Genomic DNA, 16,411 nt, shown 5'->3' on the forward strand with positions numbered 1-16,411 from the left:
TCCCCCAGCCAAATCAGATCTGTATCCAATCAAACAATTTGAAATTAAATAGGAATGTCTGACTTTTCCCACAGAGCCTATGAACCCTGTCCCCAAAATAACAGAGAGTGACTTCATTGTTACTGTATCACCAGACAGCTGGGGTATTAATTTCAGACCCTACTTACTTTACAGAGATGTTGGAGTCATAAACAGAGCCATCAAAATGTTTTTTTCTGAACTCATATTTTTTATTCTAGAACTTTCAAGCACAAATTATATTGTTTATTTTTTTTCACAAAACAAGAAGGATTTTTAAAAAAATATTTAAAGTCCTAGTTAACCAGGTATGTCTTGGAAAAACCATGCTGAATAACAAAGGAATTACTAAAAGAGGTTTTTAAAGTATGATGTTTTAAATATACAGTGATATTGACAATTTTATTTTTCCTTATTATTTTTCAGCAGTCATTTTTTTACAACTTACTTGGCTAATGAAAGTTGGATGATGCCACTTTGTATTTTTCTAAGTAATTGGAGAAAATAAGAAAGAGTTAGGATTTAAATAATACCGATGGGAAAAGTTTTCTAGATATGTGAAAATAATGAAGTAAAATGGTGGGGTATGGATGAATATGCCATGAAACAGGAATGACTAAATGAAATGTACTTTTATATAAAATTAAACACTATGTAGGTTTTGTATTTACGTTTTGCTCTTATTTTTTTGTTTGTTTTTTAGGATGTGAGTTAAAGAGAAATTGTCAATTATGCATAAAAGATAAAAAAGTAAGTTAACTTTCATATGAGGCAATTGTTCTGGGAATGTTATAAAGTCACACAATTTACAGCTGTAGTTTAAAGATACACTAAACTTTGTTTTACACAATTTTTTATAATAGGAATGACTCATAGCAGTTATTAAGATGTACTTCTGCATTTCAAACCATTCTTCGAACATCTAGAAATAAATAATGGAAATAATTTAATACAAATATGTACTTCCTTCTAGAAAATTATACTTCAAAAACACAACAATTTTTTTTTTTTTCACAATAAAAGATTATACTGACTTTGGCAAGAATTTTTTTCTAAGATAAGGTAAACATAAACCCATTGAGATATAATGAAAATTTCCTTGCTACTCTATTCCCTAAAGACTAGAAAGGATGATACACTGTTCCTTAACTACAAGGTAGCTAAGGTCCCTTTCTCAAATCATTAGGCATCTGACATCATTATTTTTCATTTCAGATTTGGAAGGAAGCAGAAATGTCATAGTAATGAGGGAAATGGTGCTACAAAGAGCTTTGCAGCAACCCTCTCAAAGCCTTTCTACTCTAACAAGTATTGGAGAACTGACAATTAACACCAAAGGCAGAGAGACGAAATCACTAATTAGAAAAGGGCACACTCTAGTAATTGGGATCTGTCATAGTGGTCTGGGTGTACCACCTGTGCCCCTATTTATCTTCATTTAGGCCATTCCACTGCTTTAATGAAGTCATGAGCTCAGGGCTTTTGGACTTCTTCACCTGATTCCTGCCATAGCCTTATGTGCTTTCCACACTTGACAATGGCCCAGACACACTCTGTCCTGCAGTGTCCTGATTTCCTCAGCTCTGTGCATTAGGAAGTCACTCCCAGGGCCACATCCTCCATCCTGCATGATCCACAGTGGCTCTTGCATTCTCATTTCCTTACAGTGTTCTTACTTTTGGCCTCAACAAGACAAGACCATCCTCTAGTTCTTCAATTTCTCATTTTTCCTTTAACTCATTGGCCCTCTCATATGAACTCCCTTCCTTCCTGTGAATTCTCATGGCTCTTCACTTGAATGGACACCTTTCTTTGTTTGTTACAATGGAAATTTTCAAACAGAGAAAACAGTATAAAAAAACTTTATACTCTTAATATCCATCTTGGCCAGTCTTATATCATGCATGCCCCCTCTTCCAAAATGGATTATTTTGAAGCAAATAATGATATGGATATCACAGCATTTTATGTACAATTATCTATCTATCTATCTATCTATCTATCTATCTATCTATCTATCTATCTATCTCCCTATCTACTATCTATCTATATCTAGTGATCATATACATATATATATATATGACTTCATTTTTAAATATTACAAGTCTATTATCACACTTAAAAATCAACAATAACTTCTTAAAATCATTAAGCATCCAGGAAATAATCACATTTCTCTTGTTTCATCATTTTATAAGTTCTTTTGAATCAAGTCTATATACGTTACAGTTGGCTAATATATCCGTTAAATCTCTTTTTATTTATATGTTACTTCTCCCTCTCTTTTTTTTTATTGCAACTTACTGAGTTGTTTCTCCTATTGATTTCCCATAATCTGGATTTTACTGGTCATAGCTCCATGATGAGCTTTATCGTGTTCCTCTCTTCCCTGTTCTCCTGTTCTTGTAAACTGGTAATTACATATGGAGGCTTGATCAGATTCAATTTAATTTTTTGGCAGGAATACTTCATGCTGAGGTCTTTGATTAGGAGGCAAGTAAAGTTTGTTGTCTGACATTTTGTGATGTTAGCAGATTTGATGGTCCCTGTCTAGACCCATTATTTTACTGGGAGTTGCAGAAACCACCACTACCTTAATGCCCTTGCCATCTTACCTTTAACTGTGCTGGATCTACATTCCTCAGCCCTGATTGGTCATTTGGTCTATCTGTTCATTTGCTATGCATTATTAGTTTATTGCTACTGGAGCGTCTTGCATCAAAGTCTACATTAGTGCAACTACAAATTCACAATTTCTGGTCTCACCTGAGCCCAAATACTATCCATTATTTGTCTTTGGTTAGCAACATTTCCTAAAATTTTCCACAATAGCAGTTCCAAAACTTTGTTACTATCCTTAAAGTTCCCATTTTATCCCACACTCACTCATTCTCAATAGATGACTTTGTCTCTGATTTTGTACATAAAATTAGAGGCCCTAGTTGTAAACTTTACTCCCCAAACTGATAAAATTTCTGCCATTTCTTACCCATCCTTATCCATTCTTGCCCTTCTTAAAGAAAGAAGAATACTTCCTCCAGTTCCCCTATCTCTGCTTTGGATCGCAAACATGCACATTTTTCCATTGTAATTCATATAAATTGTTTGCATATTTCTCTTTCTCCCATTCTCAGTTCCCCGAGGAGAGAATACATGTTTTATACATCTTTGCATCTGTAACACCTCATACATTTCTCAGTACATGACAGTATAAGTAACTGTTGAATTGAATTAATGCTTGATCCACTAGAATTTTAAATTATATTTAACATACTCTATAATGTAGCAAGATGGATAACTTTATCTTTAAAATTTGCAAACATAAGTCATTATGCAGTTCTGGGGATATGTATTTTTTTTAATGTTTAATTTTAATTTTTTAAATTTTAATTTTGTGTGTAAGGTCTTTTTAATTTTATTTTTGTATTAGTTTCAGGTGTACAAAACCACATAATGATTACACATTTACTCCCTCACAAAGTGATAACCCTCCCCCAAGTCTACTACCCGTCTGACACCGTACATAGCTGTTACAGTATTATTGACTATATTCCCTATGCTGTGCTTTACATCCCATGAATATATTTTATATATAGATATACACACATATACACACACACACTCACACACGCACACACACACACACACACACACACACACACACAACATATATAATTATAGTTGACCTTCAATATTATTCTACATCAGATTCAAGTATACAGTGCAGTGGTCAGGCATCTATACAATCTATGAAATGATCCCCCTGATAAGTCCAGTACCCATCTGGCACCCTACATAAACTTTACAACATTATTGATTATATTCTCCATGCTGTATTTCACATCTCTGTGACTATTTTGTGGTTACCGATATGTACTTTCTAATCCCATCACCTTCTCCTCCATCCCCCAACCCCCTCCCATTTAGCAACCATCAGTTTTTTCTCTGTATCTCTGAGTCTATTTCTGTTGTTTGCTCATTTATTCTGTTCTCTAGATTCAACATGTAAGTGAGATCATATGGTATTTGTCTTTCTCAGTCTGATTTATTTCACCTAGCATAATATTCTCTAGGTCCATCCATGTTGTTGCAAATGGTAAGATTTCATTCTTTTTTATGGCCGAGTAATATTCCATTGTATAAATGTACCACAGTTTCCTTATCCAATCATCTATTAATGGGCATTTCAGTTGTTTCTATATCTTGCCTATTGTGAATAGTGCTGCAATAAACATAGGGGTGCATATATTTTTTCAAATTAGTTTTTTGGATTTCTTTAGATAGATACCTAGGAGAGGAATTACTGGGTCATAAGGTAGTTCTATTTTTAATTTTTTGAGGAACCTCCTTACTGTTTTCCATAGTGGCTGCACCAATTTGCAATCCCACCAACAGTGCACAAGAGTTCTCTTTTCTCCACATCCTCGCCAACACTCGTTTGTTGATTTATTGATGATAGCCATTCTAACAGTAGTAAGGTGGTGTCTCACTGTGGTTTTTATTTGAGTTTCTCTAATGATTAATGATGTTGAGCATCTTTTCATATGTTTATTGGCCATCTGTATGTCCTCTTTGGCAAAATGTCTCTTCATGTCCTCTGCCCATTTTTTAATTGGTTTGTTTGTTTTTTTGGTGTTGAGTTGTATGGGTTTTTTATAAATTTTGGATATTAATTCCTTATTAGATGTATCATTGACAAATATCTTCTCTCATTCAGTTGGGTGTCTTTTTGTTTTGTTGATGGTTTCCTTTGCTGTGAAAAATCTTTTTAGTTTGATGTAATCCCATTTGTTTATTTTTTTCTTTTGCTTCCTTTGCCCAAGGGGATATGTCAGTAAAAATATTACTAAGGGTAATGTCTGCAAGTTTATTTCCTATGTTTTCTTCTAGGAGTTGTTTGGTTTTCGGTCTTACATTGAAGTCTTCAATCCATTTTGAGTTTATTCTTGTATATGGCATTAGAAGGTGGTCCAACTTCATTTTTTTGCAGTATCAGTCCAATTTTCCCAACACCATTTATTAAATAGACTGTCTTTACCCCAATGTAAATTCTTGCTTCCTCTGTCATAGATTAATTGACCATGGATTTATTTCCGGGGATATGTATATTTGAGTACAATTTTTAATATATTCCAAGTACCTCATAGAAATGAACTAAGAGATAATTCCACCTGTTCAACCCAAAATCAGCGTGTTATCTTTTGGCAAAAGATCCCCTCTTCTCCCAGAAATTGGAAGGACGCCAGGCTTTCAGTGAGTGTGTCGGCCATACTCCCAGACAGAGAGCCGGAATTTATAGATAGTATAAAGTAAGTAACCAAGAATATCTGAGTTCTTCTTGGGCCGTAAGGAAGATGAATAGATGTCCTGGGATACCTAGAACTGTCCTATTTTATGGTGGTGTTCACCAGCATTGACTTGGTGAAATTGTCATACCTGCTCCTTTTCATTCCCCAAAATATTCAAATTTGAGTGAAAAATTATATGCTTATCCTTCTTAACTATAAGAAAATCTTCCTCAGATTCCATCCAAATCATTCCCTTGTGGTTCAGTGATATGTGACTAGCCTTCCTAAAGTTAGATGACATTCTTACCAAAAACAAATCCATAAAAAGCAACTAATTTACAGCACTACCCCCAACCTACAATTCATAAAAACAGCATATGAAAAACATTATATTTTTGTTGATATCTTCTCTTTCATTAGAAATAAAAGTTCAAAAACCATGCTAAGAAACAGAGAACTTTTGCTGGGCTTTCATTGTTGCTCAGAATCATTATATGTCACTGGTGAATTCCTGGAATGATAGTATTCAGTGTGTCACAATGATGAGAACTGTCATAAGTAATTTTTTTTGCTAATTACAGGTAAAGACTGAGTTTTGCAACTGACTTAACAAATAAATCAGAATAGATTCTAGGTTTTCTCCATAATCACATCTTTCTCATTCATTGCATCTTGATATGGAGTATTGGTTGGGACAGAAGGAATGAAGTTACAGCAAGCCAAAGGGGTTTTTTTGACTCTCCCACAGCCTACCTCATTTATCGCACTGTTCATAGGAAGTGACCATTACTCACATGCATGTAAAATGCATTTGTAAACGCCATACCTCAAGCCCCACAAGGATGCCACTTTGATATTTGTTTTTTGTAAAAAAAAAAGTGTGTGTGTGTGTGTGTGTGTGTGTGTGTGTGTGTGTGTGTGTGTTAGGCATGGAGTAAGGGAAGGTAGACAGGGTCATGGATTCAACTCTGGCTATGCCAGTGAACATGTGGATATCACCTGTCAAGAGTTTCTGAGATGGAAAAAAAGTGGAGAACCAGTTTCATGGATTATTCTCCAAGGCAACAATTCCCAACACCTTACCTGCTCTTGGCATGACCATCCTTCTGGAGCTTGATTTTCCTTCAGAAGTTTAAGGCCATCTGTCAGGTTCAAGTTCCCTCATTTTGCTTCTGAAGCAATTCGGTGTCTTTTCTTTTACACGCTTTTCCCCCTTAAGTCACTTCTCGGTTCCAAGGCTAATCCCCTAGCCTTTACCTCCATGCATTCATCATACTTGGAAACACATGCCCATTCACAAACTCAGAACCTTTCTCATTCCCTTGTTCCTCGATGACAAATTTAGTCTATTTCTCTGCATTGGCTCCTTCCTTTCTGAGTTCAGATGAAATGGGACAAAACAAAAACTTCTTGTTTCTTAGCAGCTCAAGTCCTTATTCTACCTTTGCTTCCTTATCACAATGATTTAATCCTTAGCAAACTGGTTAAGAGTTTACAAATGACCTTTCAAATTAGTCGTACCTTCTGGAAACTTGTTCCTGCCTTAGTGATCGGGACTTTATACATTATTCTGCCCTGCTTCTTCCCTCACCTCTCCGTTTTCTTTACCAACTCCTCTTCTTCGTCCTTCCTTATACTCCGAAGCATTATTTTATACTATGTTCTCACCCGTGTGCTATCTCAGGTGCTGGCATGGCCTCTGCTAATACCTGCACATACAGAAATCTCATTTTCATATTCTTAGACTTAATGGCCCCTCGACCTTGGGGTCACACTCATAGCTGTTTGACATTTCTTCATCACCTCAAGCTCAAATTCTCTATAACTGAATTTAACTTTTCTTCCACACAAAAGCTCATTTTATGTACCTCTTTATTTCTGGTAACATTCTCCCAGGTGTAATTTTTGAAATCTTTGGCTCCTTGATCTTACTTTATCTGCAGTTCCCGGAGTTCTATCCGTCCTTCCATTCTTTTCTTTCAACTGGAACAATCCTAGACTTCCTGGGTCCCAGTCCCTGGAGTCCCTCCTGATGCCTTATTCATTATCATAAGTTAGCATTTTTATTATGTCACCTTTTAGCTCAAAATCCTTCAGATGAATCCCTAGTGTTAAGTTAAAACACAACCCCATCCCAATCTGAGAAAAGTTTACCTTTCCAAATAATTTCACGAACTTAAGCCACAGCAGATTTTCACTCCTGCCATGGTGAATCCCTTCTTTCAGTCTGTCATGCCTTGTGTGTCTAAGGCATATTCTTTCTGTCCAAATTTGGCCTATTCCTCAAGGCTCGGACCAAATCCTGCCTATTCCCTGAAAGAAATTATATCTAGTCATTCTAACTAGTAACGCTTTCTCTTATGAACTGGTATTACATCTGTTGCACTCTTTTTAAAATTATATTATTCTTCCATTCAGAGGTTTTGTTTTTTTGTAGAGTACCTATTGCACCTGCCAAACAAAGCCAAAGCCAAAACACCACTCTATCTGTGTAATGTCCGCTGAATCTATCATTTGCACATAAATAATCAGTCAGTGCTTTTTTGATACCTTCAACGTCTATTACTTAAAAATCCCCCTTTGCACAATTACACTTATTTAATACTTTTTTCGTGGCATAATATTAAACCATTTGTTTTATACAATATCAGCAAACCACTAAATATTATTATGTAGCTTCCCCCTTTCTGCATTTTTTCATTTTAATATTTGCTTATAAAATTATCAATTTTGGATATCCACATAAGCTTATAAACACAGAGTTCTACCCTGACAAATACTCTAGTTTTCCCATGAAGTGATATTAATCAGTCTTCTAAAGTCCTTCAGCTGATTTCTCAGTTGTCACTCTCTTAAAAGTCTGAAGTTGTCAATGGCTTTGTATTTACATGGATCATTTACCTAAACGACAAGAGAAAAAACCCATGTAATTCGTCTTAATTTACTCATTACCAATTTAGGGATGTTGAATATTGTGTACTGTTCCTCTGGGTAATGTGAAGTTCTGCTCTTTGAAGACTTTTAGTTTAGAAGATTTAGTTAAGGTATTAGTCACGTCTTTTGTATTAGGTGACAGAAACCCAACTCAAACTAATTTAACAAAAGGGGGAATTTATTGATTCACAAAATTGGGATGTCCGGGGCTGGCCTTGGCTTTATATACAACTGAATCCAAAAGGTTGTTATTTTCATTTCCTCTCTTTTCATCTCCCAGTTCTGCCTCCCTCTATGTATTGACCTCATTTCTTCTATGGCAAGTGGACATTCTCCACATAGCTGGGGAAGATGCTGGCTCCTAGCAAACAAGTCTCTCCCAATGTCTGTATGCAACTCCAAACAAGATTTGAACGGGCCTGATTTGGGTCTGGTATTCGGTACTAGCTCCTGGGCCAGAGGGATGAGCTACCCTGAGTGCCACTGCCTGGGTCCGATGATCCCAGTAGTAGGGAAGGGGCGGGACAAAGCTGAGTGACAGCTGCAGAATCAGGTGGAGTTGGGAGAAGAGGTCCACAAAGGAAAGTGGTGGCAGTTGCCGGCAGAAGGGATGGTTACACGAGCTGGTCAGACAGAGTAAAGAAACAAACTGCCATGTTGCAGGAAAGAGGGTCTGTCCTTGGCTTCGCACAGGAAAGAATTCAAGTGTGAGCCAGGAAATAAAGTGAAAGTAGTTTACTGAAAAAAGATTTTCTCCATAGGCAGAACAGAAATTGCCTCCTAGCTAGAGACAACCTCGATTTGAGCTGTGGCCGTAACTTTTATTTGGTAGATATTTTACATGGAAATGAAAGGGAGCAATAGTTTCTTAGTTCCAGGAAATGGGTGGGCTTTTCCGAGAATCGTGGATAGAATCCCACCCCCTTTGTCCTTATATGGTTCTCTCTGGAAGTTCCATTTAGTATGTATTACTAATGTAATACATTTAGTATGCGTTACAATGACTATATAATGTGGCTAGAGGTTACTTGGAGGTGAATCTTGCCACCATGTTGGCCTTGGCCGATTCTGGTGGGTTTCCTTGTCTCATCTTGATTTACTGGTCCCTTGTCTTCAGCTGGCGGTTAATGGTTTTTCTTGGAGGCCTTGCCTGGCCCTATCTCAATCATAGTCTACTGTATTTCACCCATTGACCTTTCAAGACGTGCACATTTTATTTTCCCCATCCATACATTTAAAAAAATGCTCTTGCAACTAACTAAATAATGCAACTAACCCTCAACTAAAGTTGTACCTACCCAAAGTCATTGTCAGTTATTGCCCCTCAGCATTAAGCCTGGAATCTCAGAGAGAGTGCATGATGGGAAGATATTCTGTTGGGTTTCACTGGCCACGCTGTGAGTTACAGGTTACCAATCTGGCTGCCCCAGGCTCAGCCTGTGGAAGAGCTCTCGTTTCCATTATTTTCTGAGCCCACATCAGAGAGAGGCACAGGGGAAAATGTCTCTTCTGGGAACTGCACTGCTCTAGAAGCAGTTCACAACCAAGTTGTGAACTTGGTTACTGAGGCCTCGGAATCCGCTCAGTGCTGAGTAACCACAAGCTCCTCTCTGAGAGGTTCAGGTTTTTCTTTCTGGCAGTTAAAACTCTCCTAGAGGGAAAGACAAAAACAAAAACAAAAACAAAAGAAAATCCTGCTAGGTGGCATGGATTTGATTCCTAGAAACTCCAAGAATTGATAACCAAAATCAGAAGTCTCTGGGTTTGTAATCCTTAAATCTAGGCCTTGACTTTGCAGTTCTAGCCTTTACACAACAAAGATGACAGGACTCATTCTGCCTAAGTGACTTCAATCTTAGACTTGCCTAAATGGTTTCATCTGAACTCTTGTTTTGGTTAACAAACAAAAGATTGCCTGGGATACACCTCCTGCTCTCAGGCAGTGTTTAAGGGGGGGTCCTTTACATTGGAGTAAGTCCTTACCTCTGCTGGCCTGTGATTGGAGGGGTCTGGGGTCAGTCTTGTAGGATTGGTTACCAGCACAGAAGCAGACTAATTAGGTTAGAACCCAAACTTCCCTATTTAGTAGGTGTGTGACCTGTAAGTCATCTGATTGCTCTGTGCTTTATTGTCCTCTTCTATAAGTGGTACCGAGCTCACAGGGTTGTCATGAGGATGAAGTGAGTTAATATATAAGGGGTTTAGAATGGTGCATGTCACGTGGTAGGTCCTATGTGAGTGAGAGCCATTTTCACCACTCTGTCCTCATTTTCTTGACTTGTCCAGGTCCTAGTCTTATCTCACAATGGTTTCCACCTTTGTACCTTGCTTTTGCTTATTTCGACAAGGGACTTAGAATCTAGTTTTCCACATGGTTATCTGACCATCAGTGAGTAGCCACCAGTGAGTAGGAAGGGGGCAGGGGGTGGGTGCTGAGGTGAGGCTGGTTGGCAGCACCACCAGGCCCACATAACAGGAGAAATCCCCAGAGGCAAGAGTGAGTGCTGCAGTCAAGGGGAAGGGCAAAGAGCGTTGGGGAGAGAGAGAGAACAAACAAAAACCCTATCTACTGAAGTCCTTGTCACTACTTTGTGAAACTATGTCTTGGGTCTTGTTCCCTAAACACGCAGCTTGAGAAAGGGATTAAGGTACGTGTAATTTCTTGAGTGACAGCAAAAATCTGTAATATGAGGGAGTAAGGGACTCACGGCAAGTAAGGGACAACAGCCAAGCAAAGGTGTAGCCTCAGCTAAAGTCTACATACACTTGGCCTGAACCATGGGCAGCCCTGGGGCAAAAAGTCACACAGCAGAGTTACCACGGCCTCGAGGCAAGGATGTCTACTGTTAGGAACCCCGTATGTTAGTCAGTTATTGGCAGTGGGAGTAGTTACCTCACGCACAAGGTAGTTCCTATCCACTGAGGGCAATTCAATAAGAAGGGCAACTTGAGCCACGGCAGCCAATGTTCACTGCAGCTGGGGTTTGGGGACATGGGCTTGGTAAAGGGGATCAGGGCCGACCTCCAACAGCAACTACTACTGCTGCTGCTACTGCTACTAAAATGATGATGATGATGATGATGATGATGATGATGGTAGCTATATTTATTGAATACTTACTCAACTAGCACTAAAAACTTACTGGAAATGTGGTTAGTATACCTGGACACTGCTTTTATTTTTTTTTTTCTTTCCAAATACAGTGCTTTTGGTGCAGTGAACGACTTACTTGCAAAAAATTTTGCTTTTCAAATTTGGGATGTCAAGTCAGTTCTTCATTTTGGTTAAACTGTAAAGGTGAGTTGTCCCTATTTGAATTTTTATGTACTTTTAAAATTTTATTTTATTTTTAATTTTATCTTTTTAGTTTCAGGTGTTACTTTTAAAAATTGACTTGGAAATATTATTTATTTTCTACATTTGAAGGATTATAAATTATTATATTTACATTATTAAAATATAGCAAGTCTGTTCATCAGTGTTTCCCCTAATACAGGCTGATACTTGTTCTTCCCAGCCATGGTTGGTTCAACTGGGTCAATATTCATTCTGATTGGTGGGTGCCTTACTATGCCAATTGTAAATACTTTACATTTGATCTCTAAAGTACTCCAATAAACGATAACCATAACCAATGAAGGAGGATTGTGTTCTCAAGTTGCTTTAGGAACTCCAGGAGTTTCTTATAAGCTAATCCTGGGGTGAGGACATACCGTGTTTCCCTGAAAATTAGACCTAGCTTGGGTATTATATTATATTATATTATATTATATTATATTATATTATATTATATTATATTATATTATATTATAAAGACCCGGTCTTATATTATAGTAAAATAATACCAGGTCTTATATTAGTTTTTGCTCCAAAAGACGCATTAGAGCTGATTGTCCGGGTAGGTCTTATTTTCCGGGAAACACGGTATTGAGCCCAGTAGCATTATTATAACTTACATTTCCTCAGCTTATATATTTTGTACTGAGAATTGTCATTCAGAACAATGACTGCCTAGGACTGAACAAATCTCAATCATCAAAGAATCTTTAAATTATATCTATAATGCTATAATTTTGGTTTGTTATACAGTAGCTACCAAAGCAAGTAAAAGTACCTTTTAAGTTTTGAAACAAGATGCTTTCTAGGGGAACCTTAACTATAAGAGAAAACCCAGTCTAGTACTACCAATTGTCTATGTTTTTTTTCTTAATTGAAATGAAAAGCATGAATTTTGCCTCAAGTCCCTGTTTTCGTCAGGTACTACCAGGTATATTTAAGTCATAATTGTTTGTAGCAAAGAGCTTATAAACAAGCAACCCTTCATAAATTTAGTATGAATGGGAACCCCAGTCTCCTGTTTTATGTTCTATAGTTTCACATAGTCCTGGGAAGGGGGAGAAGGGAAGTTTACAAGTGCTACAAATCTGTTTTCCCAGCAAGCATTTGTTTTCTCTTTGAAAAGGAACTGCTGAAACTCATACAGTGAACATCCCCTGCTGTCTATATGTATCTTCATAGAAACCTGAGGGCGCTGCTATTTTATCTGTTGAAATATTGCCTGGAATGAGTTTTTAGAGAGAAAATAAAGGAAAAAATAGCCAGTGACCTAATAGTTTACCAATTTGCAAATAACATTATCTCCTTTTAGCAACCTAGATTATTTTCCAATGTTAGTGATTATTGTGTTAATGATAGTTTTATTGGAGTATGTGATGTATGTGTATCATTTTCATTAACAACTGAAATTGTATTTAAGAATCTGACTGCATGGTATTAAAGATGAAAATGTAAGAAATTATAATTCTTATAATTATAATCTTCTGTTAACCTCAACTATATTTCTTTTTATACATTTCAGTTGACATGTTTGGATTCCTGATGCTTCTACTCATTGCAATATTAATTATAGCATTCATTTGGCATTGCTGCATCTTTCACCATTACCTGCAGGAGTATGTTCATTTTATCCTTAGTAAGAATGCACTTTGGGATAATATCATTGAAGAGAATACTGAGTTAGTCCTCAGGAAATGTTTAACTTTTTTTATATAATAAAAATAATATATCCATATGATAAGGAAAAAGTTCAAAAAGTACAGAAAATTATAAAATGAAAAATTTAACTTTCCCACCCCCTTATTCCACCTTTGATACCTACTCCCTAGAAGTAATCCTTTTACATGATTCTATTTGTACTTATTTAGGTTACCTCCATATATTTGAATAATATGGTTATATCTCCTTTTCATGATTAACTGAAGATGTTATCTATTGGCTTCCCATCATGAAAACTGAAAATTTTATCTTGCATTATCTATAATTTTTGATATTTTACTGTTAGTGAATTATAACCAATGTTTTTCCTTATTGGCTCTTAAGACATTACTAATATTTCTTCTGTTATTTTTTTGACTTTGAGTAATCTAATCTCTGTTTCTATTTGCATCAATATTTCTCCCATTATTTAAGATAAGAACATTTGGAACCTTGTATATACTTCCTTCCATCTAGCCTCTCCTTCGGCTAGCTCCTAAACTCTGTAAACTTTCTCACTCATTTGGCCTTTCCAAGTGTTTGTTTGCATTCTATCCTGTAACTATATTTATGTCTTGAAATGCTTACTCTATAGTTTGACTCTAAAAATTTTAAACTAATAAAAATAACAGAGCATATTATGATTGTATAAATATTGCTCATAAAGAACCAAAATGGAAGTAGGAAATGTAATTCTATGTCACTAACCTGCTTGAAAGAGAATTGTCTAGTGTCAAGATCAATTAGATTCTCTCTTCCCACTCTCCATTTCTCAAAATCATGCTACATTTTAGTTTGTTTCATGTTTACATTTGTGACTTTTCTATACAGCCTTTTCATTTTCTAGAGTTTCTAATAACATTCATTATTTCTTGTCAAGAAGGACACATATATCTTTATTCCCACCATTGTGGTTATTTATCTTACTATTTGGTCAAATATATTCATTTTCTTATAGACATTCTTCTAAAAGTCTTCTGATTTCCTGCTATAATTTATAAAAATTAGTTTCTTTTCAGTGCTCTACAGAATTAGAAGAATTTTTTGAATACCATATCTTCCTCTTTTTAGGATTCAGTTTTTCCTTTTAGTAGAATACATCTTCAAGTAACTTTTTCAAAAGGAGATCCCAGAAGATACAGAAAGTATGTCCATAGTCCACACATGTTGAGAAATTTGTTTCTCTCCCATTATCCTTCAGCCCAGCATGGTATTATTTTCTTTTTTCAAACTGTACACCTTTTCCAAGAAGGACACATAAGTAAGATATATGCACACTAATAGACCTATCTGTAAGTAAACTATGACTATAAAAAGATAGGGTTGGCCAAATGTTCTATTGCTTACTTAAGACCTCTACTTTGTCTAGGATTTTGTGTTTTTCTGCCTTTGAGACTTTATCCTTCCCTATTAACACACAAAGATGAAAGAAAGGATAAGATGTAAGGTAATTCCTTATTCTTTACCTCTAGAACAAAAACATTCAGAAGGAAGAACCAATAGGGTATATTACAAAAGTGGCAAAAGGCTGTGGCAAACATGTTGTGTTTTCTTTTTTATATTTTCTTTCCAGTATCCTGGTGTCTTATGTGTCATCACTTTTTTGTATAGCTTATGAGTAAAGTGACAAATTATACCTGTAAGAAAATAGGGACCTGAGAAAATATTCATCACTGAAGCTTCTTTTTGTTGCAGTTTAAATGGAAACCCCTAAAGCCTCTCTGCAAATTGTACTCAGTTCTGGTTTAGTGCTGCTATTCACCCTCCATCTCTTCTTTTACAGTTTCTTCTAGAGATCTTCTAGATCTCATTAATTCAATGAGCGCTGGGTTCTGTTAGAGAATTTTGTCGCACTAAGGATTTATTGCACTTCATGATCCAGAAACATCCATCTTTCGTTTAAAAAATACCCTTGAGTGACTGATGAGCATCAAAATAGTGATTACTACACTTGACCTAATATTCTTGTTATTCAACAGATATGATTTAAAAGTTCAAGCACTTTTAAAAGTTCCAAATGTTAGAGAATATTTACTCAGTGTCTCCTTGACTCTCATCTACTTCAGCAAATATTTAAAGATGTATTATGCCCAGGCAGTGTTGTTGTCACTAAGGATATAATTGTAATACAAGTAAAGGTCAAATCCTGGCCTTCATCGAGCTTACTGTCCTACTAAGGGGACACAGGCAAGAAACAAGCAATTGTTAATTCTATTGCTAACTTATTGATATTTTAAATGATATTCCTTTTATTTTTATTGTGTTGTTCTTAATCAAATACTTTAATTCTCTTGGTGGATAAATAAAAGGAGAATTTAATGTAATAGAGCAATGGCAATAAAGAGTTGCATAACTGTAATCTTCTAATGAAACAGTTATAACCCTAACTATTCTAAAAATAAACCTCACTAATATAAATTTGCCATCATTTTGGACAGATCTCAAGTCGTTCCTAGAAGACGACAAGCACTTTGTATTCGTCGCCGGAATACTGGCAAGTAGTTCATTTATTTCACGGATGCCCCAGACTCTCTCAGTAACTCACAGATAGAGATCTTTCCCTTACTTAGCAGGCATCAAAATTAAAGTGTGAGTAGGAAACATGACAGCAGGTTTCATTGTTCTCATTTCCAAGACACATTCTTATAACTTCAATAGTTAGTCTAGGATAGGTAAAACCACAATATTAACAGAGAAGAGTTAAAATTTCCAACCCAAAGTGGGTATTAATAACTTTCCCAGTTCCCCCAACTACCACTCCATAAAAGCAACTCAACAAAAGATGACCTTCCTTAAGGAATCCTTGCAGGCTTTTCCCAAGTTAATCCACTTCATCTTACCCACTTAGCTGAGCCTCTATCCACTCTTCTTAAATTGATTCGTTATAAACTTTGCCTTACTTACAAGGCATCCCCTTGCCCAGGGCCCAACTCTAGGCTCCCTTCAGCTCATCACTCACAGATCCAGGCCCTCCCCCTCCTCTGTCTAGGCCTGGATCCTGGAATACCAACTGAAATCAGAATCGTGGCCCCACGTTTCACCTGAGTAATTAGACCATACAAAAATTTAGATCAGAATGAGAAAAAGGGTACTATTGCAAGGTCCTTTACAATACCATTACAAATAATTTTGGAGG

General features: G+C 36.3%; 1 long non-coding RNA gene across 1 annotated transcript; it reads left to right on the plus strand.

Annotated features, from left to right (window-relative positions):
- Positions 1-756: 756 nt before the first annotated feature.
- LOC141573085 (uncharacterized) lies at positions 757-15,769 on the plus strand. The gene is made up of 3 exons (XR_012498650.1): positions 757-768; positions 11,445-11,538; positions 15,714-15,769. It is a non-coding gene; the product is annotated as an uncharacterized LOC141573085 (long non-coding RNA).
- Positions 15,770-16,411: the final 642 nt, after the last annotated feature.

This window comes from Rhinolophus sinicus, linkage group LG09 (assembly GCF_036562045.2).
Source record: "Rhinolophus sinicus isolate RSC01 linkage group LG09, ASM3656204v1, whole genome shotgun sequence".
Lineage (NCBI taxonomy): Eukaryota > Metazoa > Chordata > Mammalia > Chiroptera > Rhinolophidae > Rhinolophus > Rhinolophus sinicus.